This window comes from Pelodiscus sinensis, chromosome 31 (assembly GCF_049634645.1).
Source record: "Pelodiscus sinensis isolate JC-2024 chromosome 31, ASM4963464v1, whole genome shotgun sequence".
Lineage (NCBI taxonomy): Eukaryota > Metazoa > Chordata > Testudines > Trionychidae > Pelodiscus > Pelodiscus sinensis.
In genome coordinates, this window is record NC_134741.1 from 4,893,086 (window position 1) to 4,914,285 (window position 21,200).

The 21,200-nt window shown below is 53.6% G+C and overlaps 9 non-coding genes across 9 annotated transcripts; 8 read left to right on the forward strand and 1 right to left on the reverse strand.

Moving 5' to 3' along the window:
* The first annotated feature begins 457 nt into the window (after window positions 1–457).
* Window positions 458–539, forward strand: TRNAS-AGA (transfer RNA serine (anticodon AGA)). Its single transcript has one exon. It is a non-coding gene; the product is annotated as a tRNA-Ser (tRNA).
* Window positions 540–1,018: 479 nt separating this feature from the next.
* Window positions 1,019–1,091, forward strand: TRNAV-AAC (transfer RNA valine (anticodon AAC)). Its single transcript has one exon. It is a non-coding gene; the product is annotated as a tRNA-Val (tRNA).
* A 3,457-nt stretch (window positions 1,092–4,548) lies between these two features.
* TRNAR-CCG (transfer RNA arginine (anticodon CCG)) lies at window positions 4,549–4,621 on the forward strand. The gene has a single exon. It is a non-coding gene; the product is annotated as a tRNA-Arg (tRNA).
* A 5,866-nt stretch (window positions 4,622–10,487) lies between these two features.
* TRNAS-GCU (transfer RNA serine (anticodon GCU)) lies at window positions 10,488–10,569 on the reverse strand. The gene has a single exon. It is a non-coding gene; the product is annotated as a tRNA-Ser (tRNA).
* Window positions 10,570–12,048: 1,479 nt separating this feature from the next.
* TRNAR-UCU (transfer RNA arginine (anticodon UCU)) lies at window positions 12,049–12,153 on the forward strand. The gene is made up of 2 exons: window positions 12,049–12,085; window positions 12,118–12,153. It is a non-coding gene; the product is annotated as a tRNA-Arg (tRNA).
* A 2,003-nt stretch (window positions 12,154–14,156) lies between these two features.
* On the forward strand, window positions 14,157–14,228 carry TRNAC-GCA (transfer RNA cysteine (anticodon GCA)). The gene has a single exon. It is a non-coding gene; the product is annotated as a tRNA-Cys (tRNA).
* A 457-nt stretch (window positions 14,229–14,685) lies between these two features.
* On the forward strand, window positions 14,686–14,757 carry TRNAE-UUC (transfer RNA glutamic acid (anticodon UUC)). Its single transcript has one exon. It is a non-coding gene; the product is annotated as a tRNA-Glu (tRNA).
* A 930-nt stretch (window positions 14,758–15,687) lies between these two features.
* TRNAL-CAA (transfer RNA leucine (anticodon CAA)) lies at window positions 15,688–15,796 on the forward strand. Its single transcript has 2 exons — window positions 15,688–15,725; window positions 15,751–15,796. It is a non-coding gene; the product is annotated as a tRNA-Leu (tRNA).
* Window positions 15,797–19,133: 3,337 nt separating this feature from the next.
* On the forward strand, window positions 19,134–19,215 carry TRNAS-GCU (transfer RNA serine (anticodon GCU)). The gene has a single exon. It is a non-coding gene; the product is annotated as a tRNA-Ser (tRNA).
* The last annotated feature ends 1,985 nt before the right edge of the window (window positions 19,216–21,200 follow it).

Genomic DNA, 21,200 nt, shown 5'->3' on the forward strand with positions numbered 1-21,200 from the left:
CTCCTTTCTGAAAGGGCCACTTGTGAGACTGACACCTATGGGCCGGCTAGCTCGGAGGTTTAGGACATGGTGCTCATATCACAATGATGCGTCTTAAGAGCAAGCCCCTTGTTTCAAACCATAACGGGTTCGCTAAGCCATGGTCCCCTCCTCACCAGTGGCCTGTAAAACTCTATGGTCCCAGACAGCACCTTTGACTCCCGACCATTCCCCATTTCCCTCCAGCTTTCCCACCTTGGCAGTGTCTGGCTCCCTGGGCACAGAAGGCTACAGCCCCATGGGCAGAGGCTCTGATATGCACATCTCCCCAAGCCGCTGGGACTGTGGAGCTGGTCCCTTCCTGGGGGCACAGAATTAAGGAGTGAGAATTCCTTTGCCCTGCAGCAATCTGAGCTGGCCAAGGAGTTAGTAACAGAATTTTTCTCCACATTTATATAGAGGAAAAAACTTTTGCAGAGTTGTGATGGCCGAGTGGTTAAGGTGTTGGACTAGAAATCCAATAGGGTTTCTCCGTGCACGTTCAAATCCTGCTCACAACGAGGCCACACCCCTCACCAGGACAACAAGCTACCCAAGTCCTGAGACACCCTCCCCTTCTGCTCCTGTCAGAGAGAGGCCTGGGATGGTGCCTTGTGCTGGGTTCCTGAGGTCTCAGGTAAACTCTCAGCTCCTGCCCCTCGCCCTGCCACCACTGCATGGCTCAGCCCTACTCCTGGGGGCTGCTCTGCTCTGGAGTGTGACAGTAGCTGGGAGAGAGGTCTGGGAGTCTGGGCCTGTCCCCAAAGGTCCATCCCTGCAGGGGGGCAATGCTGGGGATGTGACGTGGGTCTCCCCTCCTGAGTCACCAAGCCACTGCCACCTTCCCAATGTTGGGAGCAAAGGTCTAGAGAAGTAGCAGGGGGAGGGGGTGTCTTATTCCCTGCTCTTGCTCGGCCTTTTCCCCAAAGCATTGGCCAAGAGTTAGTAGCAGAATATTTGTCCAAGTTTAAGTCCAGCAGAATTTAAGCCCGTCACAGGTGTTTCTGTGGTGTCGTGGTTATCACATTTGTCTAACACACAAAATGTCCCTGGTTCAAAGCCAGGTAGAAACAGTAGATATTGCACCTCCCCGTGGTGCCCAGGTCAGCGCAGCTCCTTCTGCCAGACCTGTGCCTGGGATGAGCCCAACTCCCACCTGACAGAGGGGGTGACATCATCTGAGAATGCCCCTGGGCGCCAGCCTGGGGAAGCCAGATGAGTCAGGCCAGGCAGCTGTTGGAGGCTTTGTAGGAAGTAGGCCCAGAGATCTGGTAGGAGGAGGCTCCAGCCTGCACAGAGCCAGTGGCTAAAAGGGTCTTGTCCTGGCCTTCCTCCCCTGGCCTGTTGGCAGCAGCTTAGTGGCAAGTGTCTTAGATTAAACAGCTGAAAATCCCTGATTCTATCCAGACTGTTGCATGTCTGGAAGTGCAGCAGGGGCCTCTCTACCTCTTGATGTGCTAGTGTCTGTGACGTCCCCTCATCCATTTCTGCGTGGCCTTAGACACTCATGTTCATCTGATTAGCCCCCAGCCCTTCCTCAGAGTCACTGCTGCCTTGGCTAAAGGCCCATGTGGCTGCTAGATGGAGCTAGTCACATGTAGATTTACTGAACACACACACCCTGTTGGTTGCTTGGAACCAGATCAGTCCAAAAATAGCGGTGTTTGAAATAAGCGTGCTTTGCAGATGTACCCAGAGGCTATGTCTGGACTGCAGGCTTCTTTCGGAAGAAGCTTTTTTCGGAAGGGATCTTCAAAAAAAAACTTCTAGAAGAGAGCGTCCACACTGCAAAAGTGCATTAAAAAAGTGATCTGCTTTTCCGAAAGAGAGAGTCCAGACTGAATGGACGCTCTCTCGCATGTAAGCTGGGATTGCTATGGACGGAATGGCCACCAGGGCACCTGGGCTTTTCCCCCTTTCCTCTTCTTCCGGAAGAACTTTCTTCTCCAACCTCACATGCGTTTTTCCAAAAGAGCTCTTCCGCAAAAAGGCTTCTTCCTTGTAGAATGAGGATCACCAATGCCAGAGAAACCCCTCTGTTCTTTCCATTTTCTTGCAGAAGACGGGAAAACTCTGTAATGTCGACATACCCTGAGAGCTTAGAGAAGGGGAGGGAGGCAGGAGCAGGGGGAGAAGGCTCCATGACTGTGTGAGAGGGAGACTCTGCCCTAGCCAGTGGGGAATCGTTGCCTCTGTCAGGGACTCTAGCCCAGATGGCTCAGTTTGTTGACTGACCGCAAAGAGACAGGCAACACCAGCAAAGTCCAGTCACAAGCTCTTTATTGAAGAGTGCGCACAGCAATAGAGAGCGGCCTGTCTCCAAAGAGTTGGGGGGGGCCGAGGCTGGCGTGAGAGGGTTGCGGTAAAACAGCATCTGTAAGAAAGCTACGTGTGGGGGTGCAGGCTGGGAGGCTCAGGGTAGCGTGTGGGGATGACGGAGGAGGGCCGGATGCCGGGGACGCAGAACCGGGGGGTGGTGTGTGGATACTTGTCTGTTTTGGGCAGGTTCCTCACTCCCACGTCCCAGACACATAATGTGGCACAAAGACCAGCAATGGTCCCTGCACAAAGTGTGTCCCAGGGATAAGCGTTAGCCCCGGGAACAAGCATCGCCCTGCAGAGGAGACACCCCTGGAGTGGAGCCAACAAGCCCAGGAGCCGCCTGCTCAAGATCCCCAGGCACTGACACAGACTCCCTGGCACAGGAGAATCCCAAGCCTCAGTTCTGCCGGCCAGCGGTTTCCCCTCTTCCGCTTCTTGTCAGCTCCCTGCAAAACACCCCACAAGGGTGAGTGAGGGTGAGTGGAGATAAACCCAGCTGTGTTGCAGAGCGGCTGTTAGGTGGGGAAAGAGAGGGGCCCCCTCGGTCTCCCCGAGCAACTCAAACATGTACGAAAACTGCACTTGAAAACACTAACGCAAGTGTCAGGATGGCCAAGTGGTCTAAGGTGCCAGACTCAAGGTCCTGCTTTTCCCTCAGTTGGGTGTTCTGGTGTCTGAATGGAAATGTGGGTTCAAATCCAACTCCTGACATGACTTCTTCTTGATAGCTAGAGAAGTGACCTCATTTCCCTGTCTCCCCAGACATTGCAGGAGCACTTGCTCAGCATTTCTCCTACGCTGCATCGACACTGCAGCGTTCCTTGGGAATAACAGCCCTTACACTGCAATAACAATGGGAGTGTCTACACAGCAATTCCATTATTCTGACATCTGTAACGCTCCATCCAGACCAGTGGCCTGAGGAGCCAGGAGGTTTCCAGGCTGCAGACAGACAAGCCCACAGGCATAAACGAAGTGAAATCCCAGACACTTCCTGCTCAGCCCAGCGGGGTCTCTGTGTGGCCCCCAGACCTTTTGTTTGCCATTGCCCAGGAGCAGAGGCCCAGATTCAGCAGCACTCACAGGCCCCACAGGAGGGGGCTGGTCTGATGCTTCACCCCATGGCCCAGCAACGAGCCCCCAAACTCCCCCTGTGCTCTGAGAGCCCGGTTTGCTGTGTGAATTCTGTGGGGCAGGTTATGTCAGGCCTGGGCACAAGCAGGGTTCAGAACCAACCCACAAGTAAGTCCCCGCTCAAGAGGATTGAGCAGTGTCCTTTGCCAGCAATGTAAGTCCAGCCATGTAAGTGTCCCATTCACATGCCCAAACTTTCTCCATACCCCACTCACAGTTGCTGCCCTTGCTCAGGGCAGATAAGAGCTCACAGGTGGTTTTCAGAGCTCACCTCCCACTCTTGGGGGTGGATTGGGGATAGGAAGCATCTCACCCACTCTGTTGGCCACTTGCTACTGCTCCTACCAGCCGCCCGCCAGCCACTCCCTCCAGCCACCCCGTCCATGCTGCTGTGGGTGCCAGTGTCTCACCGCACTGTGAAATCAGACCAGAGACAGACACTGTCAGTAAAAGCTTCTCTTGGAAACGCTCCTCCGGATGCTGGGCCTCCCTCCCCAGCACACCAGAGCTGTGTGCTGCTGTCATACACCTGCTCCATGGACATCTTCCCATTGCAGAGAGCGCTCCGAGCCAGACTGTGACTAGCCAGCCCCTCTCTGGGCACCCAGGGGCTATGTCTACACTGCAGGCTTCTTACACAAAACTTGAGGAGCATCTATAATGCACGCGCATTCTTGCACAAGTAAATTTATGGCAAAATGTAGGAAAGGAGGGCTTCTTGCGCAAGAGTTATTCCTCTCCCCATGAGGAATAAGCTCTTTTGTGCAAGAGCTCTTGCACAAGAAGGCAGTATGGATGGGCAACAGGGGTTTCTTGCACAAGAGAGCGTTCACACTGCCATGGACGTTCTTGCACAAAAGCACATGGCAGTGTGGATGCGCTGTTGCACCTAGCAGTTCTTGCGCAAGAAGCCTGCAGGGCAGATGTAGCCAGGGAGTGTTTGGGTTTGTTACCAGCACTGAGCTTTCTACAACAGCCCAGGGAACATTGTGAAAAGCCAAAACTTTTCAGCCCTGGGTATCCCTGGCCAGCCAGAAAGAAAGGGAATTTCGGTTTCTGTATCATCACTCATGTGCCCCAGTGGCCTAATGGACAAGGCATTGGCTTCCGAAGCCAGGGATTGTGGGTTCAAGTCCCATCTGGGGTGACACTTGTGATGGTTCCTAGTGGAGTTGCTTTCTCTTTATCATGTTAGCTGTGCGGGTCCCCTGGAATTGCCATTTTCCCCCAGACAGGACCCCTCCGGAGCAGACACTGACACTGGTGTTAGGCGCAGACAGGAGGAGAGTGTTTGTTAAAAGCTGAGGTGTGCACAGTGAGGTCAGATGCAGGCGCTGGCTTCTCTGTATGCACCTTGGCACCTGTTACCCATTGGTACCCACCACCTCTCACTCCCCTGCCAGCACCCAGACAGAAGGCCAGTGCACACGGAGCCAGCGACCGTAGCGAGGGAGGTGGCTGCAGCACAATTCCAGGCTTGGGGCACATTGAACAACTTTTTGAAATATTTTTAAAACAAAAAATATGAAAAACTTTAGGCTCCATCGACACTGCAGGCTTCTTGCCCAAGAACTGTTTTGTGCAAGAGTTCTTGTGCAAGAGGACGTCCACACGGCCATGTGCTTTGGCACAACAGGGAGGGAGAGCTGAGTGGTTTGAGTATTGACTTGCTAAACCCAGGATTCTGAATTCAATCCTTGAGGGGGCCATTTAGAGATCTGGGGCAAATCTGTCAGGGAGGGTTCTTGTGCTTGCTATGAGGGTAGGGGGCTGGACTATCTGACCTCTCAAAGTCCCTTCCAGCTCTATGAGGTGGTTTATCTCCTCCGAAGGAGCATCTACAGCAGCATAGATGCTCTCTTGTGCAAGAAAGCTCTAATGGCTATTTTAGCCTTAGGAGTTTCTGGCACAAGAAATCCCTCTTGCCTGTGCACACTGCCTTCCTGTGCAAGAGGGCTTATTCGTTATGGGGAGAGGACTAACTCTTGCACAAGAAGCCCTCTTTTCCAATGGTTTACTGTTTTTCTTGCACATGAATGCACATGCAGGGTAGACACTGTGCTAGTTTTTGCACAAGAACTACCATTCTTGTGCAAGAAGCCTGCAGCATAGCCAGGCAGTGTGAAAAACCTCACAACAATAAGCCCCAACCCAGGAGGTCCTACTAAGATTTGAACTCAGATTGCAAGATTCAAAGTCCTGCCCCTTACACCATGGGACCGAGACAGGTGACTGTGTGTAGCCATATGGAATACTGAGCTTTCAGCCTGGCCTCTGGACTCTGGGCTTTCCTCCTGCTGCTTCATCCCTCTGGCTACGACTACATGGCACATTTATTTTGGAATAAGCTGGTCTGGAATAGTGATTCCAAAATAGCTTATTTCGAACTAGCACGTCTACACTGCAGGGAAACCTCAGAATAGTCGGAGGCAGGCTCCCCAGTGTAGACGAGCTATCTCGATTTAGAGCCCCAGGAAGAATAACTTAAAATGGCCCTGGGGAGGGGCTAGTTCAAACTAGCAACAGTGGCGCAGCTACAGACACATTATTTTGAAATAGCTAATTTGGATTACGTGTTATTCTTCGTAGAATGAGGTTTGCAGAAGTCGGAATAAGCCGTCTGTTACTTCAGAATTATTTCAAAATAACGGAATTGCTGTGTAGACTCTTGCATTGTTACTTTGGAATAACGGCCATTGTTCAAAAAGAACTTTTGTGTTTGTGGATATAACCTGCGCAGCCCAAGAAATGTGATTGGCAGCTCATACCCACAATCTTTCTGTCAATTGCAGTAGAGGGCTCTGAAGACACGGACCCAAGGCAACTACCTTGGTTACCTTCTGCTAAGGCCAGGCCGGAGGGAAAACAATCGCTCCTTCGAACCAGAGTTGAACCAGCAACCTAAGGGTCACTTGCCAAGCATACACTACAGTCCTCCTCTCTGCCAAGTGAGCTATCGAAGAGTGCCTGATTGATGCTGGCTTGTCTAGGTTGTCATTTCTACATGTCTCGGGGCACGTGCTCCCCCAAGTAGGTGGCATTGCTGATGAGGGGCAGAGGAGCACAGGGGCTGTCACAGGTACTTCACATGCAGACGGACCCCCTGAGTGAAACCTGAGCTAGATCCATCCATGTCACAGGAAAAGGAAGAAAGATGGGTTCTTCTCATGTGTCTTCTTTGTTCCAGAGTCTCTAGGGCTGCGGTCAGGGCAGGTCCACAAAAAAACAAACCACTTCTCACGTGTCTTCTCACGTGTCTTCAGCAGGGGAGGCGGGAGCAGAAAGTGGGAAGGGCGGGCAGGGGAAGGGTGTGTGTGTGGTGGTGGTGGGGGAGGCACAGAGGGGAAATACAGAAACCCCTTGTGGGGGCACCCAGGGGAGAGTCTCACAGGTGTCCTTGTCTGGAACTCTCCCTCAGGGCCTCTCAGATGCACAAGCCCCCGGAAGGGCCTGCTGGATGGCAGCCGTGTGCTGCTGCTGAAGGGCCTTTTGCGGAAAAGGGATGCAGATTAGACACAGCGCAATTGCAAATGAAGCGGGGATTTAAATCTCCCCTGCTTCATTTGCATGAACATGGCTGCTGCTTTTTTTCCAGCTCGGGGCTTTGCCAGGAAAAAGCGCCAGTCTAGACGGGATCTTTTGGAAAATAAAACCTTGTCCAAAAGAGCCCTTATTCCTAGCAATGTGGACCCCTGAGCAGCCTCTGATGTTCCCTGTGTGAGCCCCAGAACCAGCCCTGAGTGAGGGGGGCAGAGAGAGCAGCTCACACATGCCAAGGGGCTGGCCAGGGGCAGGACATGAGCCTGCAAGGCAGCAGTGACATCACAAGGGCCTTGTGCAGCACCTCAGCTCATTGGTTGGGAGGCAGTGACCTCACAGAGGGTCCATGGCAACAGCCAGGCGGGACAGGCTGCAGGGCTGGGGCATCTCAGAGACCCCCATGGCCTGGCTGCCTGGAATCTCCTTTGTGAGGTTTCCCTCTGAGGAGGGAGGGATGTTTCGGAATAGCGATTTATTTTGAAATAAGTGCCGTGGAGCCAGCGCCAAATTACAAAATAAGCTATTTCAAAATTGCATCGCTTATTCTGAGCTATGGGATGCACCCCTAGTGAGTTAGAGCCCAGCTCTGCCCCCAGGTCCCTGCCTCACCCACCCACGTACTGACTCCCTCGCTGCCATGGGGCTGTTTGCATTGGCCTCTTCTCTCTGTAGCCAGGCTTCAGCCAGGACTGAGACTCAGGCAGGAGAATGTGACCCGGCTCTGGGTGGAAAGAAACCAAGTAAAGAAGGTCCCAGTGGGCATGAACTGGGCACCAGTTTGGCTTAGTTGATTGAGGGGTGGTTGGTGTCATGGGCAGCGCTCAGGACTGGGAAACCTGCAATCTGAGGCCCCATTCCTGCCTCCATTCCCGGGCTGACCCAGGGGCCAAAAGGGTCTATGGCTGCTGCTGGCAGGGAAGAAGCTGGGAGGCAAGGTGCTGGCAGCAAGAGATTCCGGCTGCCTCTTTGCCCTGGGTCTGCCGGCCGCCAGCCACCTTGACCAACCTTCAAACCAGCTGGACTAGCCAGCCCATGTCACAGTGAGTCACTAGTGGCCCTGTCAGAGAAAAGCCATTGGCAGCTGCAGAGACATCCCTGCAGCTGACTGAGACGCCTTTCTTGAAAGGGCCACTGGTGAACTGCGCTTTTGTAGGCCGGCTCAGCTGGTTAGAGCGTGGTGCTAATAACGCCAAGGTCATGGGTTCAAGCCCCATGCTGGCCACAGGGGTGTTTCATTTGGTGACTTCCCTTCCCTTAGCTGCCTGTTATGGACAGGAACGCAGAAAGAAGCAAAAGGCTGAGAGCTTTGCAGGAAGCAGGGCAGAGATCTGGTAGGGGGAGGCTCCAGCCTGCACAGCCCAAGTGGCTAAAAGGGCCTGGGCCTGGCTTGCTGACCCCAAAAGCAGGGGACCTGATGCCCAAATTCCTGCTGCTGCAGTGGCTACCTCAAGGCACCAGCTGGGGGGCAGGCTCTGGAGCCCAAGCCACACGGGGAGACTCAATATGACCGGGAGGCCTGGAGCGTGTGAGCCCTGCACAGAGGCTGCTGCTGGGGGCCTGCTTCAGTGGCCCAGCAGCTCAAGTTCCCCTGAACCAGCTTCTCCCCCTGGAGCCACCCCCCAGTGCTGCTGAGGCCCCTGACATGAGGCAGTGGAATCACCAGAGGAAGGTGCCAGCCTTAGCCCTTCCTCGCAGCCTCCACCCCCTCCCAGGGTCTTTCCCCAGCCCCTCCCCGGTTCTACATTCCCCACATAAAAACCAGAGAGTTTGTCGTTTCAACAGGGAAAAGTCCTGATTGTGTTACCAGTGGGGGGAGGGGGAGTGGAAAAGGGGCTGTGTTGGGGGGGGAGACACAGAGGGCAAAAAATGAGGAGTAAAGTTAGTTGGAACCAAGGGGCTGGGTTTGAGCTACTGCAGAAAAAAGGACTCTGCCCCTGGAGCTGCCCTGGCCTCTCCAGAGCCCTTAGGCTGGAACTGGGGACGCCTGAGTCCAGGCAGTGCCCAGCGAAGGGGGAGGGAAGGGCTGGGGGATGTTCTGAAAGGCTGCTGACACCATTAGACCCTTTTTTTTTAGCAGTGAGGGAGAGGTGGGAAAGGAGCCTGAGTTAACCTCTTGGGTCTCAGCTGCTGTAACATGTGGCAAGAAAGTTGACTAAGGCCATGAAAGTTGACTATGGAGTTGTTTGGTAAAAGTTGCTGGGGGCTTCCCTGACTGGGAATTGAACCCAGGCTACAGCAGTGAAAGAGCTGGAACCTAACCACTAGACCATCAGAGACACATAAAGCAAGTCTCCTTACTCACCTACACTAGCCTTTCACAGGCCATTTAATGTCCACTTCAGGATGGGGGGGAGGGTTCATTCTCCCTTGCCCAGAGGGGACAAGAACAGCCAAATAGAACATCAAAGCAGCCAGACTGGGCCATGCCAGTTTGCCAGACCAAATAACTAGCCCCCCCGCTCTGGAGTCTCTGCCTCTCATGGGCCTTCTCATCCTCAGGCTCCGCTTTTTCTCCAGGCTCTGCTACAGTCACTTCCCTCCGGCTGTCACTCCTAGAGCAAAATGCATCCCCTTCATTCTGACTTTGTACATCTGGGGTTTTAGTACTCAGAACTGCACCTAACACCAGCATTGGCTAGTGAGGGGTCTGAACAGCTTCTGCAGAGAGGGAGAGAGAGAGAGAGCCACTGTGGAGCATCCTTGTCAACTGTCTCAGAAAGCAGAGGAATGTAAATTCTTTGTCAGGTGGGACAGTGCCAGAGACAGAAATTCACCTTCTAACTGTCCCTTCTTCAACTTTAGCTCCTGATTAAGCCCCTTTGAAGAAGCCAGATACACAGGAAGGGCTGATCACACCCCTCTGAAAATCAGCTTTCCATGGGTATCTGTAGCTGGCTCCAAGTCATGGGACTTGACATCTCGTCTCCCTCCCGGAACCAGGGAAGTGTCTCCCACCGCTGCAGCCTCCTGAGGCTCTATGGCCCTGTCTGTACAGCAGGACAGCAACACTCACAGCCCCATAGGAGGGCCCCCTGGCCTAGCAACGTGGCCCCCTGAGCAGCCTCTGATGTTCCCTGCTTGAGCCCCAGAACCAGCCCTGAGTGAGGGGGGCAGGGAGAGCAGCTCACACATGCCAAGGGGCTGGCCAGGGGCAGGACATGAGCCTGCAAGGCAGCAGTGACATCACAAGGAACTTTTGCAGCACCTCAGCTCATTGGCTGGGAGGCAGTGACCTCACAGAGGGGCCATGACAACAGCCAGGTGGGACAGGCTGCAGGGCTGGGGCATCTCAGAGACCCCCATGGCCTGGCTACCTGGAGCCTCCTTTGTGAGGTTTCCCCTTGAGGGCAGAAGGGATTGAGGGTCCCAGCTGGGAGTGTCTCTGTGGAGATTTCCCCTGTGGGGCAGGCAGGGTTGCAGGAGAGGCTGGCACTGAACCTCTGAGAGAGGCAAGAGGAAGGGCTGCAAACACCCGATGAGGATGGGATTTGAACCCATGCGTGCAGAGCACAATGGATTAGCAGTCCATCACCTTAACCACTCGGCCACCTCATCTGAGCTGCTACAATTTGCTTCAAATCACCTGAAGTCAGCACTTCAGGGAACCTTTCTGCCACTTGCTGACTGGCCAAGGACACCCAGGGTGGGAAGGTTTTGGCTTTTCACAATGTTCCCTCAGCTGTTGTACAGAGCTCAGTGCTCGTAACAAACCCAAACACCCCCTGGCTACATCTACCCTGTTTTGTGCTGTTGCACAAGAGAAGTGCTTTTCTGTAAAAGCAGCCATGGCAGTGTGGACGCTCTCCTGCGCAGGAAAGCTCTGACGGGCATTTTAGATATTTGGCTTTCTTGAGCAAGAAACCCCTGTTGCCCATCCACACTGACTCCTTGTGGACGAGTTCTTGCACAAGAGGGCTTATTACTCGTGGGGAGAGCAATAACTTCTGCGCAAGAAGCCCTGTTGTCTGATGCTGCACTATACATTTACTTGCGCAAAAATGTGCCTTCAGTGTAGACGCTCTGCAAGTTTTTACACAAGAGCAGTTGCTCTAGCACAAAAAGCCTGCAGTGTAGATGTAGCCCTGCAGTGTAGACACAGCCTGAGAGGCACGAGGAAATGAAGTGGCCAGAGCCTCCCCTCAGCAGGCTGGTCCTCAACAGGACGGGCACGTCTACACAGCACCCTCACCTCGAAGTGAGCTGTGCGGTGTGAGCGGCTGCCCGGGACCCCAGGGGAAGGTCTGTGGGGAGTTTCCAAGGCAACAACAACTACAAAGTTTCATAATCTACACTCATGTGACTGTGATTTATTCCTCCACTAACAAGTGTCTCTGAAGGGATGAGAAATGCAGGACTCAGGTGCAGGGAGCCGGGTCACATTCTCCTGCCTGAGTCTCAGTCCTGGCTGAAGCCTGGCGACAGAGAGAAGAGGCCAATGCAAACAGCCCCATGGCAGCGCGGGAGTCAGTACGTGGGTGGGTGAAGCAGGGAGCTGGGGGCAGAGTTCAGCTCTAACTCACTAGGGCTGCGTCCCGTACTTCAAAATAATCAATGCGCCTATTTTGAAATAGCTTATTTTGTAATTTGGGGCTGGCTACACAGCACTTGGCAATAAATCCCCATGCAGGGACGTCGGAATAGCGAGCCTGTTATAGCTTGAAATAAGGGGCTTGCTCTTAAGACGCGTCAGTGTGATATGAGCACCACGTCCTAAACCTCCGAGCTAGCCGGCCCACAGGTGTGAGTCTCACAAGTAGCACTCGCAGGGATGTTGTGGGCTCTGGAACAAGGTGGGTGAGGCAGCAAACCTTTTCTCAGGCAGGGGAATTAGCTCAAGTGGTAGAGTGCTTGCTTAGCATGCGAGAGGCAGTGGGATCGATGCCCACGTTCTCCAATTACAGCTCTCTCCTTTAATTTCAGTGGCCCCCTCCATCTTCCTTCCTTCTCTCCCAAAAGAGACAGACCCCCCTTCTCCCCCCAGCAATGCCATGCTGCAAAGCAGAGAGCGGAGATATCAAACTCACCAGCCCATCAGGCTCTGTGGTGCAATGGAAAGCATGTTGGACTTCTAAGCTGTAATGGTTAATGTGAGTCCAGCTAGACATTCAAAGATTGTGGGTTCCAGTCCCACCAGAGTCACTTTAGCTGCTTCCTCATTTCCAGGATGCAGCTTTTACAGACCAGTCAATCCTTAGGCTGACACTGGGGTGGGCTGGCATCCAGGCAATTCCCAGCAGACCCCAGTGAGGATGGAGGAAAGGGCTGGTCCTTGGGGTTGGGACTGGGGGTTGTTCTGAAAGGCTGCAGGTGCCGTTAGACCATTTTGTCCCTCCCTGTCTCCTACTAGTGCTGAGCAACACTCAGGCTGTGACACGGCTGCCAAACATCCTGGACAGTTAATAATGAGCCAGACGGGTTTGTCAGTAGCTCAGTGTGCGGAGCCTTAGATGAAACATTTAAAGGTCCCTGGTTCAATCCCAGGCTTTGCCATGTCTCTCGGTGCAGCAGGGCCCTCTCTGCTCCCCTTGTCATGCTCGTGCCCTGTGACATCCCCTCATCCATCCTTGCAGCAGCCCATCTTTGCTTCTAAACCTCCCTCAGATTGGCTACTTCTGCTTCCTTGGCTAAAGTCCCTCCCCCTGTGCGTGTGGCTGGCAGGGATTGCTAGAGGGATCCATTTACATGTAGCTTCACTGAAACCCCCCTCATTGGCCTGCGCCCAGGTCAGTCCATGTGTGTTAAAGGGCCTCAGGGAGCACAGAGCAGAGGGATCCCCTCGACACACAGTCCCAGCCCCAACCCTCCCCCATATCCCAGATCCTGTGCCCTGACTTCTCTACCCTCCCACATCCTCACCCCTGCCCTGAGTCCCCCCCCCCCCACTCTCACACACTCCCCAAATCCCTGCTTGAGTCACCCACACTTTAATTTCTTACAGGTACTGTCCTATCACAACCCCTCCCCCCACTTCCTGCCTTGAGCCTCCCCCTCCCTCCTGCCCAGGCCAAGGGATGGTGCCCAATAGAACAGGCCCTGTAAGAAATGTGTCACTTTCACCCCTGGGAGCAGCTCAGCCATGCAAAGGGGCTGCCTGGGGCAGGACATTAGCCCTGGAGGGCAGGGGTGGGTGTGGCAGTGACATCACAAGGGCCTTTTGCAGCCCCTCAGCTTATTGGCTAATGGAGGTTGGGAGGTGATGACCTCACAGAGAGTCCATGACAGTGGCCAGGTGGGACAGGCTGCAGGGCAGGGGCCATCTCAGAGCCCCCCCATGCCTTTGCTGTAGGGAGTCTCCTTGAGATCTGCCCTTGAGGCCTTTTTGGAGCCTTCTCCTTTCCCAGGACTAACTGACCTAGAAGGCCGACGTCTCTGTGGAGAAGGGAAGAGCTTCCAAGAAGACTAATGTACATGTAGCAGGGGAATTAGCTCAAGTGGTAGAGCGCTCGCTTCGCATGTGAGAGGTAGTGGGATCGATACCCACTTTCTCCAATGAGGAGAGAAATTTCCAATTTTTCTTTTTGCCAGCCAGGGGGCTAAGTGGCTCCAGTAGCCCCCTCCCCAGCCCCGGTCCCCACTTCCTACTTGCTCTCCCCAAAACCAGCCACGTTGGGGCAGAGAGCTGCTGGACACCAACCCTCCTGGGCCAGACAGTGGCAGGAGCACTGGAGGCAGGTTGCAGGTGGGGCAGAATTAGCTGCATTGGAAAAGTGCTGCCTTTGCGCATGAGAGGTAGCAGGATTCACTCCCATCTTCTCCCACCGGCTCGCTGGTGCTGAGGGGCCGGCCCCTTTCCTGCCGCCCCAACTCTTATTCCCACAATGCACTTTGTGCAGGGGCCGCTGGTCTTTCTGCCAAGGTGCGTGGCTGGGAGCCAGGACTCAGGACCCTTCCTAAAATATACAAATCCCCGCCCCCCACGACCCTCTGTTCCACTCACACTGTCTGGCTGCTGCCCACATGGAGCTCAGGTGCCAGGTGGGTGACTTACCTTGCAGCTGTGACAGTATCAGACCCCTGCCACCCGCCTGCTCAGTGTGGAGCCCAAGCCCAAGGGTGGCACCTGGGATGTGAGTTACACAAAAGCCTCTTGTCTCTTGTTCCTTGTCCAGTTCCCAACATTGGCTCCAGATGCTAATGTCTGTGGGGGTGTAGCTCAGTGGTAGAGTGTTTGACTGCAGATCAAGTGGTCCTTGGTTCAAATCCAAGTTCCCCCTTGGAAAATTTCCTTCTAGTGGAAATAATTTCCTTTCCAGTTCCATCACAATCTGGCTTTACATTGCTTGAGGTTCTTGACATTAATAAGAACCCTTAATGCAGAGCTACTCAACTTTGGAAGCCCTGGGGGCCACAATGAATGGCATTTCACCAGGATGGAAAGGGCAGGTGTCCTGAGCTGGTGTATTCTAGAAGCTGAGAATGGGTGAGGGGAGGGGTCACTTAACAAATGTCTGTCCTGAGGATTCCCACTGGGCAATGAGATTGGCTTCTGTTGTGAGACAGGATCCTGGGCTAATTGGGCAACTGGCATGGCCCTGTCTGGCTGCTTTGATGTTCTGTTTTGTTTCTGTTCTTGTCCCCTCTGGCCAATGGAAAATGGACCCATGTCCTGAAGGGGACAGAAAGTGGCCTGTGAAAGGCTAGTGTAGTTAAGGAGAGACCCATGTTCCTGTGTCCCTGATGGTCTAGTGGTTAGGATTCAGCACTTTCACTGCTGAGGCCTGGGTTCAATTCCCAGTCAGGGAAACCAGCCTCAGTTTTCACTTGACATCTGCCAAGTCATTCATCTTACCTCATTGTTACAGCAGCTGTGACCCAAGAGGTTCACTCAGGGCCCCTTTCCCACCTCTCCCTCACTGCCAAGACAGCACCTGCCATTTTCACAAGCCCTTCAGAAGGGGCAGAGCTGGGTGACTCAAACTGCCCCTCCCCTCTCCCATGCAGACAGCCCTGCAGGAAGCTCTGTGGCACACACAGCACTAGCCCAGCACAGTGTCTGGTTGGCACAAGATCCATTGGGTCAGTTTGGCTGTTGAAGGAGACAACCCAGAACTGGCTCCAGCCCCCACTCAGTAACCTGGGGAAATGACCCACCAGGCCTGGGGCCCTCGGAGAGGCAACGATTCCCCACTGGCCAGGGCAGAGCCTCCCTCTGACACAGTCATGGAGCCTTCTCCTCCTGGTCCTGCCTCCCCCTTCACTCAGCTCTCACTGCTCAGTGCTGCCAGGGAGGGGCCTCACTGCGAGAGCCGCCTGGGCAGGTTCCTGCCACAGAGACACGTCCCAGAGCAGGACGGATGCTCAGACCGACACTGTGTTGCTCAGCGCTGGGGTGAGACAGGGAAGGAGAAACGGGTCTAACGGCGCCTGCAGCCTTTCAGAACAGCCCCCGGCCCCACCCCAAGTACCAACCCTGCTCAGGATCCCCAAGGGCACTGACACAGACTCCCTGGCACAGGACAATCCCAGGCTTCGGTTCTGCCAGCCAGAGTTTTCCCCTCTTCTGTTTCCTGTCAGCTCCCTGTAAAACACCTCACAACGGTAGATGAGGGTGAGTGGGGATAAACCCAGCTGTGCTGTAGAGCGGCTGTTAGATGGGGAAAGAGAGGTGCTCCCTTTGCCTCCCGAGCAACTCACACATGTAAGAAAACTTTGGTTGAATACCTTTGCACAGCTGTCAGGATGGCCGAGTGGTCTAAGGCGCCAGACTCAAGGTTCTGTCTTTCCATCAGTTGGGTGTTCTGGTCTCTGAATGGGGATGTGGGTTCAAATCCCACTCCTGACATTGCTTCCTTTTTATATCTAGAGAAGTGACCTCATTTCAATGACTCCCCTGGCATTGCAGGAATGACTCCCCTGGCATTGCATCTACACAGCAGCGTTCCTTGGGAATAACGGCCATTATACTGCAATAACAATGGGAGCGTCAACACAGCGATTCCATTATTCCGACTTCTGGAACGCTCCATCCAGACCAGTGGTCTGAGGAGCCAGGAGGTTTCCAGGCTGCAGACAGACAAGCCCACAGGCAAAGACAAAGTGGAGTCGTTGGGACTGCAGCCCAGCAGGGTCTCTGTGTGGCTCCCAGACCTTTTGTTTCCCATTTCCAGGGGCACACATTCAGCAACACTCACAGGCCCCACAGGAGGGGGCTGGTTTGATGCTTCACCCCACGGCCCAGCAACGAGCCCCCAAACTTCCCCTGTTCTAAGAGCCCTGTTTGCTGTGTGAATTTTGTGTGGCTGGTGATATCACGCCTGGGCATTGGGATTATCTGCCAGTTCCCCTGGACCAGGGGCTTTGCTGTCTTCACATCTGTGATGGTCGAGTGGTCAAGGTGTTGGACTAGAAATCCAATAGGGTTTCCCTGAAAAAGTTCTAAGCCTGCTCATAGCGAGGCCTGTGCTTTGGTCACTCCCCCTGCTAGTGTATCTCTTCTGCCAGGTAGTGCTGGCAGCAGCCAGGCCTGGGTTCGATGTCTAGGGGTTTCTCTTCATTCATCTCACACAAAACTGGCTTGAGCCCCCATCCAGCAGCCTGGGAAATCCACCCCCTCCCGCGAGTACCTCGGGGAGGCGATGTTTCCCTATTCGCCAGCACAGAGTCTGAATGTAGAAAAGAAACTTTTAATGAAAGAGGGCGAGAAGTAATGTGGCATTCGCCTGGGAAAACACCACAAGCAGGGTTCAGAACCAACCCACAAATAAGTCTCGGCTCAAGTGGCTTGAGCAATGTCCTTTGCCAGCAATGTAAGTCCAGCAATGTACGTGTCCCATTCTCATGCCCAAACTTTCTCTGTACCCCACTCCCAGTTGCTGCCCTTGCTCAGGGCAGATAAGAGCTCAGGCGTGATTTTCAGAGTTCACCTCCCACTCTTGGAGGGAGTGGGCATAGGAGGCATCTCACCCACTCCGTTGGCCACCCACCACTGCTCCTACTGGCTTGCCGCCAGCTACTCCCACCAGCTACCCTGCTGGCCACCTGCCACTGTTCCTACTGGCCACCCATCAACTACCTGCTCTTGCCCCTACCGTTCACCCTGCTGGCTGCTTGCTCCTGCCAGCTGCTGCTTCTACGATCAGGATCGGTCTGGCTCTGGGATAAACCCAGTGATTTCTGCTCTTTGTCAGTTTCCTTGGTGATTTCAGCTCTTGGCCCCCCACCTAGGCTGGACAAAAGATTCCAGCCCCCACTGGAATAATATTTCAAAATAACAGAGAGATTCCTTAAGGAGTCTGTTCTAGGTCTATCCTTAGAATGGGTAGTGGGGGAGGGAGAGGCAGAATGAACCCATCTCATAGCTCATGGCTGGAGTACATGTGGCCTGCTGGTTCACGCTCCTTCCCCTCACACCCAAAGTCCACTCCACTTCAGTCTGGAAAGGGAAGGCTCATCCATCCCAGATTTTTTTCAGTGACAGTGTCTCTCCTGCAAGCACTGGTGTCATATCTTACAATTCCTACAGTTAGAGATAAAATGGTTTGTGACCCCACAACAGCCAAATTAGTTACAATACTCCACATTCCATTCTCACAACCGATCCTCCCTCAGGCCTATAGCACTGGCTGAACTGGATTTACATAGCTACAGCCTGGATTCCTTTCCCAGCCCAGCATGAGCTGTATTTACAAATCAACAGTTGAGTATCTCACGGGGCTACACAACTGAAGGAGTGTCCCCACACCTAGGTTTCTCTCCCATTTCAGCTGGCTGTATTGGAAGCAGTGGTTGAGACCCTGTTTACTTCTATAGTGTAGACATACCCTGAGTGAGTGGGAGTGATACAGGGGGAGCAGCTCAAACAGGCCAAAGGGTTGGCCAGGAGCAGGACATGAGCCCTGCAAGGCAGCAGTGACATCATAAGTGCCTTGTGCAGCACCTCAGCTCATTGGTTAGGAGGCAGTGACCTCACAGAGGGTCCATGACAACAGCCAAGTGGGACAGGGGCAATCTGAGAATACACAGTACAGGGTGTTTGAGCTGATCCCCATGAAAATCTGTGAGGGAGCCCTTGGCTGTGGGACCCACTTGTGCCTGTTGTTCAGGGTTAAATAAGATCTCCCCCAGGAGGTTGCCTGTTCCCTTCCCACCTTGTATTGGCTGGGAATCAAATCAAGCCAGGGGCAGCAAACGCCAGGAACCGTCATGATCTGGGCCACAGATAAAGACCCTCTTGGAGCTGTGGTCCAAGGAGAAGTCTCTGCAGACCCTGCAGTCCATGCGGAGGAAGTGGATATTTATGGCCGAATGGTCAATGGTCTTACAAAGAAAGGCCAACTCCCTCCTACCCCCGCATCCTAGACCAAGTCAGAGCCAAGGTCAAGGAATTGCGGCAGGGGGATGTGAGGGAAGCTCACTGTGAAATCAGACCAGAGATGGACACTGTCAGTAAACACTCATATTGGAAATGCTCCTCTGGATGCTGGGCCCACCAGAGCCATGTGCCGCTGCCATCTGCCTGCTCCGTGGACATCTTCCCATTGCAGAACGCGCGCCGACCCAGACTGTGACTAGACAGCCCGTCTCTGGGCATCCAGGGGCTACGTCGACACTGCAGGCTTCTTGCTCAAGAATGGCCGTTCTTGCGCAAAAACTTGAGGAGCATCTACACTGCACGCGCGTTCTTGAGCAACTAAATTTACAGCAAAACGTAGGAAAAGAGGGCTTCTTGGGCAAGAGTTAGTCCTCTCCCCGTGAGGAATAAACCCTCTTGTGCAAGAGCTCTTGCACAAGAAGGTAGTATGAATGGGCAACAGGGTTTATTTGTGCAAGAAATCCCTATGGCTAAAATGGCCATCAGAGCTTTCTTGCACAAGATAGCGTGCACACTGCCACAGACATTCTTGCGCAATAGCACATGGCACTGTGGACGTGCTCTTGCACAAGACATTTTGCGCAAGAACTCTTGCACAAAACAGTTCTTGTGTAAGAAGCCTGCGGGGTAGATGTAGCTAGGGGGTGTCTGGGTTTGTTACCAGCACTGAGCTTTTTACAACAGCCCAGGGAACATTGTGAAAAGCCAAAACCTTCCAGCCCTGGGTGTTCCTAACCAGCCAGCAAGTGCTACAAAGTTTTCTGGTAGTGCTGGCTTTGGGTAGGTTGAATCAAGCCCCCACTACTCAGATGAGGTGGCCGAGTGGTTAAGGCGATGGACTGCTAATCCATTGTGCTCTGCATGCATGGGTTCGAATCCCATCCTCATTGGGATCCTGTAACCCTCCCTCTTGCTTCTCCCAGATCTCTCTTCAGTTCAGTGCCAGCCCCTCCTGCAACCCTGCCTGCCCCAGCCCCTCCCACTGAAGCCTGGGGAAAGGAGATTCCAGGAAGCCAGGCCATGAGGGTCTCTGAGATGCCCCAGCCCTGCAGCCTGTCCCACCTGGCTGTTGCCATGGCCCCTCTGTGAGGTCACTGCCTCCCAACCAATGAGCTGAGGTGCTGCACAAGGCCCTTGTGATGTCACTGCTGCCTGGCAGGCTCATGTCCTGCCCCTGGTCAGCCCCTTGTCATGTGAGAGCTGCTCCCCCTCCCCCTGTCGCTCAGGGCTGGTTCTGCGACTCACACAGGGAACATCAGAGGCTGCTCAGGGGGACACATTGCTAGGCCAGGGGCCCTCCTGTGGGGCTGTGGGGCTGCTGTACAGACACGGCCATAGAGTCTCAGGAGGCTGCAGCGGTGGGAGACACTTCCCTGGTTTCAAGAGGAAGACGAGAGGTCAAGGCCCATGACTTGGAGCCAGCTACCAATGCCCATGGAAAGCTGATTTTCAGAGGGGTGTGATCAGCCCTTCCTGTGTATCGGCTTCTTCAAAGGGGCTTAATCAGGAGCTAAAAGCTGAAGAAGGGACATTCAGAAGGGTGAATTTCTGTCTCTGGGAATCTTTTTTGTGTACCCCAGTGGCCTAATAGACAAGGCACTGGCCTCCTAAACCAGGGATTGTGGGTTCAAGTCCCACTTGGGGTGACAGTTTGTTCTCAGTGACAAAGAATTTACTTTCCTCTACTCTCTGAGACAATTGGCAAGGATTCTCTACAGAAACTGACAAGCCAATGCTGTTGTTAGGTGCAGATCTGAGTGCTAAAAGCCCAGGCATTAGAATGAAACAGCAAATTTGGCCCTAGAAGGCCCAGGCGTGACAGACAGCAGGAGGTGGCTGTAGCAGAGCAGGGTCTGTCTAGAGACAAAGCGGAGCCTAAGGATGAGAAGGCCCATGAGAGCCAGAGACTCTAGAGCAGTGGGGGGTTAGTTACTTGGTTTACCTGGTGGGGTTTGGGGGGTGGAGAAGCTGGGAAGCTCTGCGAGTGGATAAGGTCCCTGGCTGAGCTGTGCCCCCTGCCGTGTGTGTGTGTGACTCAAACTGCCCCTTTTGTGTGTCTGTTGCGCTTCCAGCGTCTTTCCTCAGGCACGTACATCCTGCAAAGACCCCACCAGGGATCTTGTATCTTCCTTTGTGCCACTCAGCCACAGACACAGCAGAAGGGTTTTCCTGAAGCCACCGGCCCCAGCCCCTCTCTGCAGGGAACTGCAGCCCCTCGGACCAGGCAGCTGCTCGCAGCATTCAGGAGGCAGCAGGCCGAGAAGAAACCGTATGACACAGTGCTGCCAGGGAGGTGCCTCACTGCTAGTCGCTGAAGCAAAATGCAGGACAATGTAGCACTTTAAAGACTAACAAGATGGTTTATTAGATGATGAGCTTTCGTGGGCTAGACCCACTTCCTCAGATCAAATAGGGGAAGAAAATAGTCACAACCATATATACCAAAGGATACAATTTAAAAAAATGAACACATATGAAAAGGACAAATCACATTTCAGAACAGAAGGGGAATTCGGGGGGGGGGGGGAGGAAGGAAGGTAAGTGTCTGTGAATTAATGATATTAGAGGTGGGGAAAGTTAGATGTCTGTGAGCTAATGATATTAGAGGTGATAATTGGGGAAGCTATCTTGGTAATGGGTAAGATAGTTTGGGTCTTTGTTCATTCCCTCCCGGAGAGTGTCGAATTTTAACATGAATGACAGTTCAGAGGATTCCCTTTCAAGTGCAGATGTAAAAGGTCTTTGTAGCAGAATGCAGGTGGTTAAGTCATTGAGAGAGTGTTCTTTCTGGTTGAAATAGCAAGAAACTGTTTTTTCTTTGTGATCTTGTCTGATATCTGTTTTGTGGGCATTAATCCTTTGGCGAAGTGTCTGA